Source organism: Protopterus annectens, chromosome 9.part0 (genome assembly GCF_019279795.1).
Source record: "Protopterus annectens isolate FY-2018-M chromosome 9.part0, PAN1.0, whole genome shotgun sequence".
Classification (NCBI taxonomy): domain Eukaryota; kingdom Metazoa; phylum Chordata; order Ceratodontiformes; family Protopteridae; genus Protopterus; species Protopterus annectens.
In genome coordinates, this window is record NC_056743.1 from 849,631,116 (window position 1) to 849,637,372 (window position 6,257).

General features: G+C 37.7%; 1 protein-coding gene across 3 annotated transcripts in view; it reads right to left on the minus strand.

Moving 5' to 3' along the window:
- RGL2 (ral guanine nucleotide dissociation stimulator like 2) overlaps positions 1-5,911 on the minus strand; it is a 791,449-nt gene extending 785,538 nt beyond the window's left edge. For 2 of the 3 annotated variants that reach the window (XM_044083538.1, XM_044083537.1), the window contains exon 1: positions 5,694-5,911. The gene's annotated coding sequence lies outside the window, so the exon portion shown is untranslated. The remainder of the gene's footprint in view (positions 1-5,693) is intronic. The other variant, XM_044083542.1, reaches the window with a different exon arrangement.
- Positions 5,912-6,257: the final 346 nt, after the last annotated feature.

The following is a 6,257-nucleotide window of genomic DNA, read 5'->3' on the forward strand; positions in this document are numbered from 1 at the left end:
CACACCCTTAAACTAATATTTTGTTGAAGCACCTTTTGATTTAATTACAGCTTTCAATCTTCTTGGGTACACACCGGCCACTAATTAAAGAGACTCTGATTAACCCCAAATAAAATTTAGCTGTCCTAGGAGTTTCCTGACATTTACTTCACTTGCCTGCTACAGCAAAAGCCATGGTTCACAGAGAGCTTACAAAGCATCAAAGGTATCTCATTGTTGAAAGGCATCAGTCAGGAAAAGGGTGCAAAAAAATTTCCACAGCATTGGATATACCATGGAACACAGTGAAGACAGTTATCAAAAAGTGGAGAAAATATGGGACAACAGTGACGTTGCAAAGAACTGGACGTCCCTCCAAAACTGATGAAAAGACAAGACAAAAACTGGTCAGGAAGACTGCCAAGAGATCTACAGCAACACTGAAGGAGCTGCAGGAATTTCTGGCAAATACTGGTTGTGTACTACATGTGACAACAATCTCCCGTATTCTCCATATGTCTGGGCTATGGGGTAGGGTTGCAAAATGGAAGCCTTTTCTTACACAGAAAAACATTCAGGCCCAGCTAAATTTTGCAAAACAATACATCAAGTTTCCCAAAAGTATGTGGGAAATGTGTTATGGTCTGATGAGACAAAGGTTGGACTTTTTGGCCACAATTCCAAAAGGTACGTTTGGCGCAAAAACAACACTACACATCACCCAAAGAACACCATCCCCACGGTAAAGCATGGTGGTGGCAGTATCATGCTTTGGGGTTGCTTTTCTTCAACTGGAACTGGGGCTTTAGTCAAGGTGGAGGGAATTATGAACAGTTCCAAATACCAGTCACTTTTGGCCCAAAACCTTCAATTGTCTGCTAGAAAGCTGAAGATGAAGAGGAATTTCACCTTTCAGCATGACAATGACCCCAAGCATACATCCAAATCAACAAATAAATGACTTCACCAGAAGAAAATTAAAGTTTTGAAATGGCCCAGCCAGAACCCAGACCTAAATCCAATAGAAAATCTGTGGGGTGACCTGAAAAGGGCTGTGCAAAAGAGATGCCCTCGCAATCTGACAGATTTGGAGTGCTTTTGCAAGGAAGAGTGGGCAAATATTGCCAAGTCATGATGTGCCATGCTGATAGATTCCTACTTAAGAAGACTGTATGTTGCAATTAAATCAAAAGGTGCTTCAAAAAAGTATTAGTTTAAGGGTGTGCACACTTATGCAACCAGCCTATTGTAAGTTTTTAACTTTTTATATTTTTTTCCCCTAACAGAATAGTTTGCTTTTAAATTGAATTGTAAAGGTTATAGGTCACAGTAAAGGTGGGAAAAGTTTTGAAATGATTTATTGTGGTCTCATTTTTTTATATCACAAAGCCTGGCATTTTAACAGGGGTGTGTAAACTTTTTATACCCACTGTGTGTGTGTGTGTGTGTGTGTGTGTGTGTGTGTGTGTGTGTGTGTGTGTGTGTGTGTGTGTGTGTGTGTGTGTGTGTATTTATCTATCTATCTATATATATATATATATATATATATATATATATATATATATATATATATATATATATATATATATATATATATATATATATATATATGGGATATGGGATCCGGACACATGCTCGATTAGCATATGTCCGAATCACAAAACATCGAACACACATACACGAAAGCGCTTAACATCAAACAGCGCTTCCGTGTATGTGTGCCTGTTTCGTAGATCGGACTACAGTGCGGGTAAGGGAAAATTCCCTTTTCCCCACTGTAGTGCGATCTCGGAGTGAGAATATTATAGTAGGGGGTGTGGGGGGCACAACCCCCCACATGGGGGGGTGCAGAAACATAGGGGTTTTTTTAACTACACATACACGGAAGCACTTTTCGATGTTAAGCGCTTTCGTGTATGTGTGTTCAGTGTTTTGTGATTTGGACACATGCTCGGACACATGCTAGTCGAGCATGTGTCCTAGACCCATATATATTTGCGCTACGTAATGGACACTGTTGATATGATAACCCAACCCCATAGTTGGGAAAAAGGGGGTTGATGCTTATAAGGAAGAGGTTGAAATTCTTTACATGTGCAAAGTTTAATACAACTAAATGGAAAAAATGGTTTTAGATGGATAGGATGGACTTTACTAAAGTTGTGAATATAGCTAAATGCATAGCGTGTGATGCATTTTATGTAGTTAAAGCAATCAAAACGTGAACATTGGCTCTAGATGATTGTCTCTTGATGATGTGACATCCTGACCCCCATGTGAAAAAAAAAATGGGAAAGGGATTGTGGATGAATGGAAACCAATTACAAAACTGCAAAACCGGACATATGAGTATCTGTGTGCAGTAACAAGTAAAAAAATCTAGCTCAAAATGCACTTTATAAGCATTTAGTGGTATGTATGGATTTTAAAGGTTATTTATTTAATGGTTTTGAAGCTTTTATGTGAATTTTAGATGTGGAAACTGGAACAGATTTTTAGAGTGAGGGAGCTTTACTGGAAAGTACTGCCCCATTCATGTTATGCACCACAATTAGATAAGGATATTTATATTAATTCTCTCTTAAAGCAGAGACCTTTAAAGAATTAGCTTAGATCGGTTCATTAATTAATATATTTAACACATAAGGATCCCTAGCTAGACTCAGACTTGTCTGATGAAGTGCCATTGTGTATGCAAGCGTTAACCACCCTGCTAAATAAATGAGTTGGAGTTTTAGTATCTGTGCTTGTCTTTTTTTTTTCTTGTTAAGGTGCTTGCTCAAAGTCATATAGCAGGTAAAGAAAGTCAGGGAATGAAACCCAGGACTGAAGGTGAACAGTATTAAAAACTGACAGCTGTAATCCTCTGCATTAGATGTATGTATAATTTATTAGAGTAGCCAATCAGTCTAAGTGGAATATCTTTGAGATGTTAAAGAAAACCAACATACATAGAGAAAACTCCACTGATACAGAGTACAGATAAATTGTGCCTATATACGGTCCAGGGCTGAAATAGAGCCCTTGACACTAGAGCTTAGTGGCAGCATTCACGATCACTGGACCACTGTGCAAACCTGTTCTTATATACTTTAAATTACAGTATTTGCTGCTATTTCGATGTTTTGTTTGTCCAGTTTTTGTATTATTCTATGTTTGCTTTGTATCTTGGTTGTCCAGTTGTTTCTTGTATTATATTTGCCTGTGGGTCATGTTACTGCTAAAAGGGGATCAGATAGAACACTCCATTTACATGATTAATGAATCAATACAAAAATAGTTTATCTGCAATATTCTGTGTACCTTTCAGAGTAATTTAATACGCTGCAATATTGTCTGTTCCACCTCTGTATCCATCACAATGGTGTCCTAGTTTGTAATGCCTCCTGTACCAGCTGTGTAGTTTTGAAGTAGTTTTGTACCCTGCATCTCCTTCATTCTCAGACCTGGACCTTTCAGTAGGATTTTGTAGTCTGTTGTCATTCACGTCCCAATGCTATACACCTTTCAAAGTAGTTTTCCACTCTGTAACCATTTACAATCACAACTGCGTACATTTAGCAATGATTTCATATTCTACATTTCTGTAAGTCTCAGTTCTGAATCTGTCTGAGTGACTTTCAACAAAATAATCCCTTCTATCTCAGCTCTATATTTCTGAAAGTGACATATTTCTCAGTGACTCTTTCAGTTCCAGCTTTGTAACTATCAAATATTCAGTACTAATTCTTACAGTTCCAACCAACTCTGTACGTCACAGTAATTTTCTCATTCTGTACTTGTGATCTGCATGTCATTCCTTCCCAGTTCTTTACTTTCCTGACTGACTTAATTCTGTTACTATTTACTCCTATGTAGGTACACTGCAAATATGAAATATTTCTCAGATCATCAACTTGCTCAATAGGCACAAATGTGTTTACTCTTGGAACTTGGAAAAAAAAGACTTAACAAAACATTGTATTCCTCACCACAAGATGTTAAATGATGACTAATTTCCTATAGTAGATGACTAACTAATTTGAAAAATATTTTAGCTTGGATGGCAACAACTACCTTGTTAAAAATTTGCCTGCTAATGAATAGTTGGCCAAAATTTCTTGTAGCATAGAAGTACACTTTGATGTTACTCTGATGGACAGCAAATAAATGTTGAAATGAAGACTAAGTTATTAATCAAATGGCTGTAAGATTTTTAGTTTGAAGAACTAAGCTAGAATGTGACTTTACACACTAGAGTGAATTATCTGCACTATAAAATGGGCATTTTTGCCATGTGATGAGAGTGAACATGTAAGATTATAGACAGTTGTTGCATTCCATCAAATAAGTGTCAGTTCTTTTAATAAATGTTAATAACTTAATCAAGGTACATAAATATTTAGTTTATGTTATGCTTTTTCATCATGGAAAACAAATTGTTAATAACTCATTTCTAAATGTGCTGGGGTGACACAGCTACTGTCTGTGGCACACTGCCAAAAACCTGCACTATTAAGATTAAAACTGTAACCAGTTAAAATCAAATAAAGTGTACAGTATAGAAACCACAGAAGGTAAAAGCAAGAAGAAACCAAAACGTAGCAGTAACAGAACTTTACCTAAATGCATACAGGAACAGAAAGAGGAAAGCAACAGAGAATGAGGTCCTTCTATACTGCTAGTGAGGGGAGTAGACATAAAACCATAAAACCATAACCTTTCTAGAGTGAGGTTTGTAGCCCAAACTCCTTATTTTATCATCTATGGCCCTAATGTCCCCTTATTAACTTTGCCTGCTAAAATTGATTTAACAATAACTGCGCTGTATTACCTGCTTTTCAGGGCTGTTTTGTTTCTTTAACAAATCTTCTGCAATAAAGCAGGACATCTAGGGGCAAAGTGAATATTAAGGTAAAGGAGAAGCCGCACAAAGGATTTCAAAATAGCAGACAAATAAACAGAGCCATAGAGTCAGGATCTGAGTAATAGTAAAAAGGAACCATTCATCATACCAGTCTGTCCTGCTTACTGCACAAATATTTACCCTGACAGGCAATTAATTAGAAGAGATGTTTTGTTTTTTTTTTCCAGGTGAATTTTTCTACATCTTGCCTCACTGCCCTTCGACTTGGTATCACAAAAGTTAAAATAACTTTTGTAACTTCTTGTCACTTCCCTATAACTGCTTTTTTCTAGTTAGCAGAAAAAAAGAAGAAGTCATTTTGTGCTGAATTCAAGAGTTTGATGATAGCTGTTGGTTGACAGTGTAGCAAACTTGGGTGGAGAGGTATAGGTTTCTACTCTGTGTGAAGATCCAAGCAGGGTGGGAAACCCTGTCTTCAGCATTGCAGATTCAGGCCACATTCCTACAACTGCTGTCAGTACTGATATTTAGGCAAAGCCATGGAAAACTTCACACCAGCCAGTGCCAGGATAAAAGACGAGTGCTGCTTGAGAAGGTATGCTACAGTGCTTAGAACCTAACTTTGTAAATTAGGAGAACTCAGTAACTCATCTAATATTTATCTTTTCATGACCCAGAAACATTGCTTCAGTGCTTTTGGGGTCACAGCTGTATAATCTGGCCCAGCGGAAACACAGCTGAAAGTGAGATTCACAACTCAGGACAGAAATACTGAGTACTTAAAAACCATGCAAAACAGCAGTTAGGATGGTTAAATGCTCAAGTAATATATTTGTGCATCTTGAAGAAAGGAAGTCATTGCACTCACCTGCTACAGGGAAAGATCGATGTCCTACATTTCAGTCAAGAAGGCTGTGCCCTGTTCCTCTGCTACTTTATGCTATGCCCTCCTGGAATACTACTGCTGCTAGCTCAGCCATGACATCTTTGGCCACTGTGTCCTGCAATGTATTCTACAGCAAGAGGTCTAATTCCCAGCTCTGCAAGCTCAGGAGCCCTGTTTTCCTGACCAGTAGCGTTGCTACTGTAGTTACTGAGCCAAGCAGCAGCACTAAAGTATAAAGCAGGAGAAAGACTGAAGACACATGCAAAGTCTGGAACGGAATCCTCCACATCACCTGGAATGGAGTGAATATTTAGCAAAGTCTTTCATAGAAATTATGAAGTACTAAGCAGGCTTTTCTCCAAATACCCTCTTGCAAATCCTTTCAACTGTATCTAACCATTTTATTCTGTTTAGTTATGTAGGTTAACAACATGTAGAATATATCAAAAGAGTGACTTCTGCATTTTTGCATTCAAAACTCCATAATCTGATCAATACTGTGTGTTTGTTAATTTAAACTGAGACCACAGTGGCCTACTGATACAA